The sequence below is a fragment of the Furipterus horrens genome, unplaced genomic scaffold, assembly GCF_987537825.1.
Source record: "Furipterus horrens unplaced genomic scaffold, mFurHor1.1.pri manual_scaffold_1, whole genome shotgun sequence".
NCBI lineage: Eukaryota > Metazoa > Chordata > Mammalia > Chiroptera > Furipteridae > Furipterus > Furipterus horrens.
In genome coordinates, this window is record NW_028327171.1 from 73,079,787 (window position 1) to 73,095,603 (window position 15,817).

The window sequence follows — 15,817 nt, forward strand, 5'->3', positions numbered from 1 at the left end:
GAACAGCATAGTTCTAGAATCTTGCTATGGTCCAGACTGAGAATGAAAAAATGAATAACTTGTCAATTTTCTGCCAAACATTTTCACTTGGGCTACAATACAGCCATGCCTTTGACTCTAGTGGTCTAAAATATCTTATGAAATAGCTCTCAACTTTCTTACAAAATTAATGAAAATTCATAAAATAAATGTATTAATGTAGGAGCCATCTCGTGACCAGAGAATGTTAGTTAAGTCCAGAAGGCAGACACGGAGACTCTGATTTGCACTTCATTGTCTATATTTCACATATGTGATATTATTCTCCCAAAGTAACCCAGAGCATCAAAGTACATCATTTTGATACATCTTTTTAAAGCAATAAAGGTCCTCTTATACATAACCAAAAATTTCATTAACGATTTTCATTTCTCAGCTAGAGTTCCTCACAAACAAGTCCTAAGAAAAACACATGTTTGCAATAGTTTGCTTGGAAATGCTATCCTAGGGAGCAGGAATACATAGAACAGGAAGTAAAGATTGAGATAAAATCAGTTCAAAGATACGATATCGAGTTTGCAAACCTGAGAGTGAATGGCTTTCCTCTTGCTATTCTTTATAAGCAGTTTAATGAAAAGTGTCTCGCAGCTGTCCGTCCAAAAAAGAAAAGAAGAAATATTTATCCATCAGTCCTCATCAGCCATTCATCAAAGATGTTAACTCCTTTGTTGGGATAACTGTTCTCCCCTTTCCATCTGTGAATGCATACACTTCTGTGCAGAGCAGAGTATCCTCGGCATCCCATTCTTACATCAGAGCAGCCCAAAGGGAAAGTGTCTTGTTTGAAGTAAGAAACTGTTCAATTTTACTTTCACTAAACTGTGCAAAGTTTATATAAAACTGGTCACTACTGAGTTATTAGAGTAAATGATAGGGCAAGATGATTTTGAAATTATATATAGGTACTTTTAAGAGATGTTGCAAGTTTGATGCCAGACCACCACAATAAAGTGAATTTTGAAATTAGAGTCACATAACTTTTTGAATATGCTAGTGAATGTAAAAGTTATGTTTACATTATACTGTAGTCTATTAAGTGTGCAGTAACACTATATCTTAAAAATGTACATACCTTAATTAAAAATACTTTATTGCTAAAATGCTAACAATCACTGAAACCTTCTATAATCCTAATCTTTCTGCTGGTGGAGGGCCTTGTCTTGATGTTGATGGTTGCTAGGTGGTAGTTGTTAAAGGCTGGCATAGCTGTGACAATTTAAAAAAATGAGAATAAAATTTGCTGCACCAATTAAATTTTACCTTCATGAACAATTTCTCTGTAGTATTATATGCTGTTTAATAGCATTTTACTCAAAGTAGAACTTTTTCAAAATTGAAGTCAATCTTCTCAAAGCCCGCTGGTACTTTACCAACTAAGTTTACGTAATATTCTAAATCCTTTGTTGTCATTTCAACACCCTTTACAATATTTTTACCAAAAGTAAATTGCATCTCAAGAAACCATTTTCTTAGCTCAACCATAAGAAGCAATCCCTCATCCATTAATTTTAATAATTTCTGATTAAAACTTGGTCTCATCTTCAACCTCCACTTTTAATTCTAGTTATCTTGTTATTTCCATTACATATGCAGTTATTTATTCCACTGAAGTCTATTTGAGGGTTGGAATCAATGTCATTCAAATTCCTATTAATGATGATATTTTGACTTCATCCCATGAATCATAAATGTTCTTTATGACACCAAGAATGGTGAACCCTTTTCAGAAGGTTTTCTATTTACTTTGCCTGGATCCATCAAGGAATCATCTTCTATGGTGGTATAGTCTCACAAAATGTATTTCTTAAATAATAACACTTAAAAGTTGAAATTACTCCTTAATTTATGGGTTACAGAATGTATGTTGTGTTAGCAGGTATGAAACCGACAGATCTCGTTGTACATCTCCATCAGAGCTCTTGCAGCAGTAATATTTTGAAAGGAATCTTTTGTGAGTAGTAGGAATCAGTTGTGAGCTTAAATATTGAGGAAACCATGTTATAAACAGATGTTCAGTCACCTAGGCTTTGTTTTTTTTCCATTTATAGAGCTATGTAGAGTAAATTTAGTATAATCCTGAAGGGACCTACAATTTTTGGAATTGTAAATGAACATTGACTTCAATTTCAAGTCACTAGCTGCATTAACCCCTAACAAGAGAGTAAGCCTGTACTGTGAAGCTTTGAAGTTAGGCATCGACTTTTCCTCTCTACTATGGCATTCCTAGATGGCATCTTCTTCCAATATAAGGCTGTTTTATTTACATTTAAAAATCTATTGTTCGTCTTAGCTAGATCTTTTGTGTAACTTGCTACTTTACCTTGCACTTTGTTATGGAGATGGCTTCTTTCCTTAAACCTCAGAAACCAACCTCCGCTAGCTTCAAAATTTTCTTCTTCAGCTTCCTCACTTATCTTAGCCTTAATAGTATTAAAGAGATAAAGCCTTGTTCTTTATTAAGCTTTGGTTTAAGGAAATACTGTGGCTTGCTTTATCTCCTATGCAGACAACTGAAATTTTCTCCATATTAAGTTTGTTTCACTTTCTTATCATTTATATGTTCACTGGAGTATCACTTCTAATTTTCTTCAAGAGCTTTTTCTTTGCATTCACCACTTGGCTAATTTTTTGGTGCAACAGGCTTAGCTTTTGGCCTATACGGGCTTTTGACAAGCCTTCCTCAGTGACCTTAATTATTTCTAGCTTTTGATTTAAAGAGAGACTTGCAACTTTTTCTTTCACTTGAACACTTAGAGTCCATTATAAGGTTATTAATTGGCCTAATTTTAATATTGTTGTGCCTCAGTGAACTGGGAAACCTGAGGAGAGGGGAAAGGAGATGAAAGGATGGCTGGATGGTGAAACAATCAGAAGATAACCAACATTAATTAATTAAGTTTATTGTCTCACATGCACTCTGATCATGGCACGCCAAAACAATTATAACAGTAACATGAAAGATCATTGATCACAGATCACCACAACAAATGTAATAATAATTATAAAGTTTTAAATATTGAAAAAATTATGAAAATATGACAACGACGTGAAGTGAGCAAATGCTGTTGGAGAAATGATGCTAATAAATTTGCTATATGCAAAGTTGCCACAAACTTTCAATTTGTAAAATTGAAAGTAATATAAAGTAATATTGAATGTAAATTGAATTGAAAAATAAATAAACTATTGCTAAATAAAAAGTGTTTCAAGTTCTTACAAAAAGAAGACCTATTAGATGATTTAAAGTATGTTTTCTAAATTTTGACCTCCATATGAATATCTAAACATTATAGGGAAAATTTTATTTAAAACTTACAAGTAAACACCCTATCCCTACCAACTATTGTTTATATCTGTCAAGTCTCACCATCTACAAGTATACATGAGTATTTAAATGCCTCTTGACACCAAGGATGTGAAGCTTTGCAATCAGGGTAGCTGTTGGTGTGTGTCTTCTGTTCTTTATTTAAAAATAAAAACACTTCATTTAATTATAATATACAATAAAAAGTAATTAGTTCCTTAGCAAATTCAGAGAGCTGTAATACCCAGTTTCATTTTTATTCTATTCAATGTTTTCTTGAGAACTGATCCAGATGAAATGCTTGCTTCTCAATCCTTTAAGAAGCTCAATTATTATGACTACTTAGTTAATTTTTAACAATATACTCATTTTTGATTGAATCTTTATTGTATTTTTCCATTACCATTTATTACCCTTATACCTCCCTACACCAGAAATATACTCATTTTTAAATCTAGTTGTGCAAACTTTTATTTACATTAAAGTTGCACCATATTTTTCATAATCTAATGGAAGAACCTGACGTCAAGGAACTTCAGGAGCTTAGAATTCCAGAAGTAAAATGTAACATTGTTTTGAAGTTTACCACAGTGCTTACTTACTTATCCTACTTTACTTATTTTTTTTTTAAGTATGCTTGATTGTGCCTGTGGACCACGCTATTTTGCACTCTACTTTATATATTAAAAAATTATTAAAGTTGGAAGAATACTAAACTTATATTCATGCTACCATATTTCTCATTTAAAAACCATATTCTTGATCCAGTGTATCTTTCAATTCAAATTCAAAACCTGAATAATTAAAACTGAAGTTTTGTTTCAATAGTGCTACTCCCATCCTCCTGCCAAGAGATCAACATTAAAACTTTTGTTCTGCTTCTGTCAAGTTCTACCCTGATCGAGGAGGCAGATATTGCCCATCTAAGCACAGAGCTTTTGACATTTGAAGTAATTGGAGAAAATGAATGTGATTTTTTTTCAAATGCTACATGCATATTATCTTTACTTTAAAACCTAAACTGCTTATGTAATGAAGAGGCTAAATCTTTTATGAATATCAGTGCAAAAATACAGTGAAAGTATCAGTAAGTAGATAATAAAAATAAAATTGCCTGAAAATTAGCTATCTTTGAATCACTCAAAATATATAAAGTGGCAGTTAAATTTTAGGCCAAGATAAAACTTTTTTCTATTTTTTCCACTTCAGTTATATCAAAACAAATGAAAAAGTGACAAATTTCTTGAAGTATGACTGAATATTTGATTCAGTGTGAATGTGTGTGTACATTTTTCAAGGTTAAACCTGGACAACTTACTGAACACTGAGCTTTAAGGGAACAGGGACATTCAGAAATACAAGAGGTTTGGAGTGAGGGACAAATCCACACACGAGAAGTTTCACATAAGCAGATCATTCTTGCTCTATGAAACACTATATTCACAGGGCCTAGCGTAATGTAAGTGTGATAGGTACTTTGCACATAATTATTAAATAAATTAATGAATGATTTTCTTATTCTCTCACTCATCCATTAAATCATTGATTTACACAGATATATTGAGGTTCTGTTCTTTAATACTGAAGGAGACCCTGGAAAGACAAAGGTAAAAATTTATCTAAAATCTGTTGTCAAAAATCTCACAGTTTTTAAAATAGATTGGTGTATGCTATTATGAATATTATAATGTGGTAATAGAAGTCTGCCCAAGAAGTTATTCTCCAAGCTTTTGCAATGTACTTAGTGAGGTATTAATAAAGAGGAAATGCTTGCAATGTATTCAAATATCACAGCTACAAAGATCTTTATTCTAGTAGGTCATTGATAAAAATAGTAAAACAGCAGGATGGGAAGGGGAGGTATGAGGTGGTGCAATATTAAAGAAATTCAACCACCTTAGGGTCTTTACAATAGGTAAAATTTAAAGTAAAGTTCTGTAGATGTGTCACACAAAATGATGTGTATGGAGGGGGCTTCAAAAAATACTGGAATTATCTTCTGGAGTGCAGAATCCTGGTAGTACAGGTTCCTACCACTTAGTGAGTGTTCTAGGAACCCATCTAAATCTGTGTACCAGCTGACATGGTTGTGAGAAGCTGTATTCTACTTCAGTAAATTTTTTGAAGACTATTTCAACGCATTTACCCATTTCATAATGAGTGATTTATGTGCATGCCTGATCACACCATGCTGAGTGTTCAGCAGTTTTTGTTCAAAAATGGTATGAAGCCCATGCCTTACCCTCGCTATTTACCTGATCGCCCCCTGAGTGACTTTTTTGTTTGTTTGTTTGTTTCCTCAGGTGAGCAAAGTCCTCAGAGGGAAATATTTTGCCAAGGAGGAAAAGGTGAAACAAAAAAATGGCAGAAACACTAAAAGGCATCAAAATTAACAGGTTCAAAAACTGTTTTGAACAATAGAACAAGTCTCGATAGGCATATTACATGAAATGGAGAGTACTTTGAAGGTGACTGGAGTTTAAATATGTAAGAATAAATGCACAATTTTTATAAATAAATTCTGAGTTTTATTGGGTCTTCCTTTTTATATTATCACCCATTGGTATAGAAATTAGATTTAGTTGATCTTCTGTTTTTATTTGTCAATTAGAAAGAAATTATAGTAATGTTCCATAAGGAATACAATCTATTTATATATTGAATAGTTTGGGAAAATGCTTTTAAATAAAACAAAAATATCTGGGAAACTTGCAGCCAAAACTTCTGGGGTTTTCTTTTCAATATGATGTGATACAAATTTATAACTTGTAGAAAAATAATCATATTTTTAGTAATAGCAGATCATTGAAATAGTCATTGCTGAAAAAATTTGTAAAAGATTTAGTAGTTGCTTACTTATCTCCTCTAAATGGTAAACTTTTATCTTCTTAAAATAATGAAAGTAGTTATGAAGAAAATCATATTATTTTTTATCTTCTGTATTGGGGTGACATTAGTTAGTAAGATCATATAGATTTCAGGTGTATATTTCTATGATACCAGATCTGTATGTTGCACTGTGTGTTCACCACATAAAGTCAAACCATATTCCATAGCCATATATTAGGCCCCCCTCCACTTTCTACCCCTACCCCTTCCCTCTGGCAAGCACCACATTGTTGTCTGTTTCCATGAGTTTCAATTTTATAGCCCACACATGAGTGAAATCATATGGTTCTTAGCTCTTTGCTGACTGACTGAGTTTTCTTAGAATAATATTCTGAAGGTTCATCCATGTTGTTGTAAACGGCAGTATGCCATCTTTTCTTATGGCTCTGTGGTATTTGATTGTGTATATGTACCACATCTTTATTCAACCGCATATCAAAAGACACTTTAGTTGTCTCTATGTCTTGGCCACCATGAATAATATTGCAATGAATGTAGAGATACATATATATTTGTGAATACATGTTTTCAAGATTTTCTAGTAGACACCCAGAAAAGGCACTTCTTGGTCACATAATAACTCTATTCTTAATATTTCGAGGAACCTCCATACTGTTTTCTATAATGGTTGTACCAGTCTACATTCCCATCAGTAGAGAATGAGGGTTCCTTTACCCTACAACTTCTCCAACACTTGTTATTACTTGTCGTGTTGATAATAGCCATTCTAGCAGGTGTGGTCTTTTGTGATAGTTTTTTGTTTTGTGTTTTTGTTTTTTCTTTTAAGTATATTTTATTGATTATGTTGCTACAGTAGTCCCAATTTTTTTCTCCCCTTTCCCCCCTCTTCCCAGTATCTCCCTTCCCACAAACAACCCCACCTGCCTTAGTTCATGTCCATGGGTTGTACATATAAATTCTTTAGTTTCACCCTTTCTTATATGATTCTTAACTTCCCCCTGTCTATTTTGTACCAACCAATTATGCTTCTTAATCCCTGTATCATTTCCCCATTTCTCCCACTTCCCCCTCCCAGCTGATAACCCTCCAAATGATCCCATACCTCTGATTCTGTTCCTATTCTCATTTGCTTAGTTGAATTTTGTTTTTATTTTTAGATTCAGTTGTGGATATTTATGAGTTTGTTGTCATTTTAGTGTTCATAGTGTTGATCTTCTTTTTCTTAAATAAGTAGTCCCTTTAACATTTCATTTTATAATGGCTTGGTGATGATGAGCTCCTTTAGCATTACCTTGTCTGGGAAGCACTTTATCTGCCCTTCCATTCTAAATGATAGCTTTGCTGGATAGAGTAATCATGGTTGTAAGTCCTTGCTTTTCATTACCTTGAATATTCTAGCCAGTCCCTTCTTGCCTGCAAAGTTTCTTTTGAGAAATCAGCTGATAGTCTTATAGTCACCCCTCTGGAGGTAATGCTCTGCTTTTCTCTTGTTGCTTTTAAGATTCTCACTTTATCTTGAAATTTTGGCATTTTAATGATGATGTGTCTTGGTGTGGTCCTTTTTGAGCCTAGTTTGTTTGGGACTCTTTTTTAAAAATTTATTTATTTGTTTGTTTATTTGTTTATTTTTAGAGAAAGGGGAAAGGAGAAAGAGAGGGAGAGAAATATCACTTTGTGGTTGCCTCTCACTCATGCCCCCAACTGGGGACCTGACATGCAACCTAGTCATGTGCCCTGACTGGGAATTGAACCAGCGACACTTGTTTCACAGACTGACACTCAATCCACTGAGCCACAGCAGCCAGGACTGTTTGGGACTCTTTGTGCTTCTTGGACTTGTATGTCTATTTCCTTCACCAAATTAGGGGAATTTTCCTTCATTATTTTCTCACGTAAGTTTTCAACTTCTTGTTCTTCCTCTTCTCCTCCTGGCATCCTTGTGGTTCAGATGTTGGTACATTTAAAGTTGTCCCAGAGGTTCCTAAGCATCTCCTTGTTTTTTTTTGTTTTTTTTTTGTCAATTTTTGTTTCCTCATTCTATACTGGTTTTTCTTCCTTATGTTCCAAATCATTGATTTGAACTCCAGTTTCCTTTCCTTTACCATTGGTTTGTGTGGATTTTCTTCATTTCATTTAGCATAGCCTTCACTTCTTTGCTAATACATTTGCTGTACTCAAGCATATCTGTCAAGCCTGTGAGCATTTTTATCACCAGTGTTTTAAACTCTGCATCTGTTAGATTGGCTATCACCCAATCTGTTAGGTTGGCTATCTCCTCATCACTTAGTTCTCCCACTGGAACCTTCATCCGTTCCCTCTTTGGGGACATACTTCTTTGTTTCCTCATCTTGACAGGTTCCTGTGTTTGTTTGCCTCTGTGTCTTAGGTAGAGCTGTCGCTCTTGTTACATTGTAAGGGGTGGAGCCTTAGATATTCATCAGTAAAGGGTGACCCATTTCACCATGTTGTGGTGTTGTTTGTGGGGGATGGGTCTGAGGGGGAATAAAGCCGCTGGCTCAGCACTTGCCCCTTTTCCAGGCACTTCTCCTAGTTCAGTATGGGACTGGTGCCTCTCTAGCTGTTGCTCTGGCCATCATTCCCAGAGTGGGTGGGTTTGTGGATGATCTAGGACCATGGGAACCCTTTAAATAAGTGGACTCTGCTGAGACTGGCAGTTTCTGCCTTCACTCCAACCCCCAGTGGTCTGCGCAGTCAGAGCAATGTGGCTTGATTTTCCCTGGTGCTGGAACTGTGGGCTTCAAGGTCCACTGAGGAGGTGGGAATGCTCCCCAGGTGTCCCTCCTGACTTTTTAAAACATGTGACTGAGTTTTCTGCTGGTCTGCTGCTGCTGCTGCTGCTGCTGCTGCTACCACAACACATCCTTTCTGCCCCGGCTCCACCTCTCCTACCTGTCTGGATGGGTATTTCTTCTTTATACCTTTGTTTGTTGGACTTCCATGAGGTTTGATTTTCTGGAACTTCTGGTTGTTTCTAGTTTTGAGGTAGTTGTATTCCTTCTTAGTTGTGGAGGGAGATGCAGCATGTCTGTCTACGCCTCCATCTTGACCGGAAGTCCTGCAGAAGCTTTTTAGTTTAATATAGTTTCATTCACTTACCTTTGCCTTTACTCCCCTTGCCTTTGAGGTCAGATTCATAGAATATTCTTCACAACCAAGGTACATTCTTTTTGTCTATTTTATATTATTATAGAATTATTTATTGTTATTATAATGTCAGATATTAAAATGTGATCAGATATTTTATATGTTCAAGTATAAATGTCAATTTATAAATATAATTCTTCTAATTAAATGTGTATTAAAATTTTCATGAGAATTTCATATTTGACACTAATATACTTCCTTTAATATCTGAGGAATTGAAATTAAAATATTTATTGTAGAGTGATTTATAGCTTAGAGAATTATTAAAAAGATTCTTAAAAATTTTCCCTATTGGCTTCTTTGTTTTGTTACCTACTTTTTTTGGGAGGAGTATTACTTAAACTTAGGCATCACTACAAAATTATCTAAATATGATTTACTAGAAAAAATAAAACTTAAATTACTTTAAAATAATTGAGATAGTGGGTTTTAAAAGCTTGAATAACCTTTTGAAGTGACACATTGTTACCCTTTCTCAGGGCCTTATGTCAGTAGGGAGCCTGTTAAATACTTGCTTTAAAAATCTTACTGTTGTTACCTTGATATTATAATATTTCATATTTTTTAATTAAATGGAAAAACATTTAATGAAGTCTGGACATTACATGCAGTATGATGCAAGAACAAATCAAATTATGATGCAATTCCCCAAGTGCAAAACTTACCCAGAAGTATCTTTAAATGATTAAATAATATATCTGGATCCTGTTCAGGTAATGGACCCTTATAAATTTGGGTTCATGAGAGATTTTTTAAAATAAAGAGTTCTGAATGTTTCACTTTTCCTAATGAGAAATTTCCCATTAGAAGGATGTTGCCATAAAATTAATGAATAACAGAAATATTTTTAGTATTATTACTTTTTTATCAAATTAAATTGTCAAATAAAAAATAAATTTATGGAAGTTAAGTTAAAAAGTTAACATTCATTACATATAAACATTCTAAGGGACATTAGACATTTTTTTCTTTTATTGATTCTAGTATAAGAATGGAGGGAGAAAGACAGGGAGAGAAACATTGATCAGCCACCTCGTGCATGTCCCCTGGCCAGGCCTGTGCTCTGACTGAGAATTGAACCTGAAACTCTTCAGTCGGTGGAGCAGTGCCCAACCAACTGAGCCACGCTGTCCAGGGAAAGATATAGTTTTTTTTTTTTTTTTTTTTTACATTGATTCCACTAAATTGTTATGATCATTATCTTCAGGTATAGGTAACATTACTGAGTCACAGAGAGTTTAAGAAACTTTTCAAAGGTTTCCCTACTAATGGAGGGCAGAACCAGAATTCATGTCCAGAAAACTTGGCTCAAAAGCCCATGAATATTAAAAATACATAGCAGAAATAAAATTCTTAAACAGGAAATAGGAGGGGTAGTGGGATGGGCCAAAAAAAAAAAGTAATCTCAGAAATTAATGTTATAATTTTGTTAGATTTAAAATATATATTAGGTATAAATAAAAGGTAAAAGTGTGTATCACAGGTACACAAGCCAATTAACAATAGTCTAAGCACTAGAATACAATTATCCACAAAACAGTATTATTTCTGAGAGATGTAAATTGAAATATGATATCTGTTCATTAATATGTTATATTAGGGAATAGATAGGACCCAATTTGAAAAACAATAATTTATAGTTACAAAGTAAAGAAAATGGCCCTTAATACATAAATGACTCATCCACTTTCTTTTCTTGGATACTGTATATTGTATTTAATCCTTGGAGCAGAAGAGAAAATGCATCTTACTAATAACCAGAGAAAGAAAATATATCTGATGTTACACATTATATTCTTCTGAAAAATGTGATTTATAAGCTAAAAGATTTACTTTTCTCTACATCTCTACACATGTCTTTAATGTGGATTCAGTCCTGTTTTTTCCCTATTTGTTTGTTTATTTTTTATTTCATTATGCTTTTGTTCTTTGGGAAGCTCAAATGCTTACATAATTTCAATCAATATGATAAGAATTCTAAATCTCTCCAGTCCTTATTTGCATTAGTATTAAATCCTTTATTTCTGTGTGTCTATAAAATATTTCTGATTTCATCATTTTATTAAATTAAGTACTGAAAGTAATTTTCAGTTATTTATAATCAATTCTTGATTTCTTAAATAAAAATAAATGCTTTTTAAGTGGTCAAGATCAATCTACATTATCTGTATCCCAGATATTTTTATCAAGTATTATAAAGTTGTATCTCTTCAAGTGAACTTACATAACATTGTTTCAATTACAACTTACTTAAAAATGAATTACTGATACATACATATATTTTATATAAACCAGTAAACCAGCAACTTTCAACCTTTTTAAATTTTATGGTGCACATTAAAAAATTACTAAAATTCTGCAGAAAACCAAAAAAATATACTCTGCCAATCTGACAAAAAATGTAAATATAATTTTCATTCATTTACACTTGATGGCTATTATTGTATTGGATGTTATTGTTCTTTTATTTGACAATCTGAGGGAAAAGAAGTCAGTGCTCGAATAAATAGTCAATTATTGCATGTTTAAAAAATTCTTGTGGCACAACAGTTGAAATCACTGATACAGGCATATAAAAACATGCTTATCATAAAAAATGCCACAGTGTTATGTTTTAGCTATTTTGTGGTATTGGTATCAAAGCATATTATATTAATATATCTAATTAATAAATCTAAGCAAACTTCTAATAAATATTTATTAAATATTTGTTATAACATCATTGCTAAAACAGAATGTTAGCTTTCTTTAGTACATAGTAGGAACCCATTAAATAGTGGAATAAACAAATGAGAGTATCAATAAATGTGAATAGTATGTATTCTTAAGTTTTTATTTTACAAATATATATATATATATGCATATCTATATACACCATAACTTCAAAACCTAATTGTGAAATCATAACTCATTTGAGTTTTAGGATAGTCCATGGACTTATCATATGTTAAAATAGCAAAAACAAGGGTGGTTAAACATGGCATTCCATTCAAAATCATGGTAGGCATTTAATCTTAGATAACTTTTACATTGAGATAAAGTTTTAGATAAAATAATGTATTATATGGGGTTGGTGATTATAAACTCTCCATCAATAATATTCAGGTAAATTTTTACTACCACTGATAAAGTGAATTGCATTTAGCAATATTACAATGATTTTATCTGTTTCGAAATTTTACATTTGTATGTTTGCTATTACTGAAGTTTCTAGTTCAATTTGAAGTTTCAAAAACTAGGGCAAGGAATAGCCAATATTTCAAAGAAATCTCTAGGGCATAACCCTTCTCAACTGCATGATTTCTTATAATCAGGGACACAACTGAATCAGCACATGCTGACAACTGTGCTTACACAGGCTTCACAGACACTGTCCAGAACTAGACGGGGAGAGTAATGCTGACATAAGACATGGAGGCTTTTCCTTTAACCAGTTTTCTTCATGTTTGTCTATTTTGCCTTTCTTGTTTGATCATTAGTCTTTGTTCAAGAATGCTAGATAATCAATGAAGGCAGAAGAGCCAGAAGCCCATAGTTAGTTAGTCAAGAAAAATACTCTATCACACAACATCAGCACAAATTGACATTTTAAATAGCCTTTCTGAAAAGAGTTCACTGGAAAAATAACCAGAGTCAATGATAGACCTGGATTTTACACAAAGCAAGTGCTTGATAATTGTGTGTACATAGTGAAGGTAGAAGGTCACCATAAGATGACCCAAGAAGTGAAATTTATTTCTGTGACTTGAATTAGACATGAAAAAATAACTTAATGTGCCAGTATATGTTGGCTCTGTGGCCAAAGATGGGTTGTTACATTAAAGCATTTCACATGTAAAGATATATGAATAGAAATTAAACATGAGAAAATTTCATCTCTTGTATTATTTTTCTTCCAAGGACCCACTATTATGACTTGTAATAGCATAGATTACTTTTCCTGTTTTTAAAATTTTTTATAAACATAAACATGCCTTCATAACATTTTGTTTGCATACATGTGAGATTCACTCTTACTGATAGCAGTGATTCAGTTATTCACCCATTCTGTCATCAATATACATTTAGACTATTTTCAGTTTGGAACCATGACAAATGACGACACTTTGAAAAGTTGTGTTCATGTCTCATAGTATACAGATGTACACATTTCTGTTTGTTTCAGTCCTAGAAGTAAAATTCTGATTCATGGGGACACCTACACTTAACATTTAGTAAACTCTGCAAAATAGTTTCCCAACATAGTTACCATAGTTCATACCGCTTCAGGCAGTTAAGAAAAAGGTTTCATAATCTCGCTACCATCTGGGATTGTTTAGTCTTAAAATTTTATCCATTTTGAGGTATATAGTATTACATTGTATAGGGTATTATTTTTGCTTTTCTCTTATACTAATGAGGATAATTTTTTATGGTTATTGACCATTGTGTATAGTCAGTTTTGAAGTTACTGCTCAAATACTTTACTCATTTAAAATTACTACTTTTTATCTTTTTCTTGATGTTTATGTATAACTTACTGAGAAATGTGTGTAAAACTTTTCCTTCATTTTTAAGAGACTAATGTACAATAGGAAACACCCTACCTAGCTTAGAAATAAATAAAATTTAAGAATAAAACTAGAACTGAAAAATCTGTTTCTATTTGGGAAGAAAGGGGAAGGGATTAGATTGAACTGGTGCTCAAACCTCGGATACAAAATATTTGGTCAGATATTCATAATTTGTGCAGGTACAGTAACAAAAGAAACTTATCACAGAGAGGAGAAATACACAGAGATATGGAGCTTCTGTTGGAACAAGATTCTTCTGGTTTTGCTTATACACAGTTAAGTTCATTTAGTGTCTGATCCAGTATCTCATATAAGTTCATGTTCTCTTGCTTGGCCTGGGCAAGTTTTTCTTCCAGGTCATCAATTGCCGTTTTCAGTTTTGCAATTGTTCTGCAAATTTAGCATGGGTCTCAGACTCTTTCAGTTAGTCAGACAGAAGTTTAATTTCTTCTTCATACTTATGCTCCTTTTCAGAATACTTTGCAGAGGCAGCCTCCAGCGATTTCAGGTTGTTAGTAACATTCTTGAGTTCTTCTTCCAGATCACTACATTCTAGTTCAGACACCTCAGCAGCTCCTCTCCCCTCTCCAGCTTTCCCTCCAGGATGACCAATTTAGGAGCTACCTCCTTGTATTTGCAGTCAAGCTCCTCTGCAAAATGCTTGGCCTCCTTGAGCTGCAACTCCCGGATCTCCATTTTCTCCTCTTTCATGTCCCAGTTTCATATCACTTTCATTCCTCTCTGGCTGTCATCATTAGCCTTTCCTGCTTCCCTTAGCTTCCACAGGGCTGTAGCCAGTCCTCAAGCCCTGTCCAACTCTTCTTCATGAGGCAGATACATCGATTGCAAGCTGCTACATCTGCTTCAGCTTTCTCTGACTGGTCATGTTCACCCCTCCAGTTCCCATGCAGGCCCTGCATGGGGTTCTCTGCCTCATCCGCTTGCTGCTGCAATGCCTGGCTCCTGTGTTTCACCGCCTCCAGGGAGTTGAGGCCAGCCAGTGGGTACTCAGCAGGCCAGACTTAGCTGAAAGACTCAGCAGTGACACCCGAGGCCTGAGCCTTTTCTTGCTTGGTTAGTATTTATTAAACACTGTTTAAAAACACTGCTGAAAATGGAGATCATTGTATGAGGTCTCTCCAGAAGGTATTCAGGCATGTAATGTGAAAAATAGAGACATTTATTAAAGAAGGTACAAAAAAAATTGTACATAGGACAATGATGCCTCAGTCCCCTTCAAAGTAGTTATTTTGGGACCTCACACAGTTCTCCCAATAACCATCAACTGCACCATCATATTTTTCTGCATCTCATGGATGTTCTGAAAACTTTTCCCATTCAAAGGTGGTTTGAGTTTTGGGAAAAAACAGAAGTCACAGGGTGCCAAACCTGGGCTGTAAAGGGGGCTGAGTCACCTGGGTGGTTGATGTTTTGCCAAAAGACTGTGCAGGAGACATGATGCATGAGGAAGCAGATGGTGTGGTGAAGCTTCCAGTCACCAGTTGCCCATAGCTGTGACCATCTGAATCATCCTAATAGTTTCTGCAGAGAAATGTTCAAGCTTAATGCAAGATTTGATGCAGATTTGTTGCTCTACTTGCTCAGTCATTTTGTATGTAATGGCCGCACAGTACACATGCTCACTCAGTGAAGTTATCATTATTCAAACATGCATATTTCAGTCCACTCTCCTTGGCTGCCAGGTTATATTGATGTTGATGTTGTACAAACCATTCTCATTATATTAACAACGGTTGGACTTTTTCTAGACAGACCTCATATATATACAATATTTACTAATAATAATTTATGATTATTCATTAATAAAACAACTACAATAGTTAACACAAACCCCTGTTACTCTTTTTAAACTTACTTATATACAAGAAAGAAAGATACTAATTAG

The 15,817-nt window shown here is 34.0% G+C and overlaps 1 pseudogene; it reads right to left on the reverse strand.

Annotated features, from left to right (window-relative positions):
- Nucleotides 1-14,177: 14,177 nt before the first annotated feature.
- LOC150021285 (tropomyosin alpha-4 chain pseudogene) lies at nucleotides 14,178-14,646 on the reverse strand (annotated as a pseudogene).
- Between the last annotated feature and the right edge of the window lie 1,171 nt (nucleotides 14,647-15,817).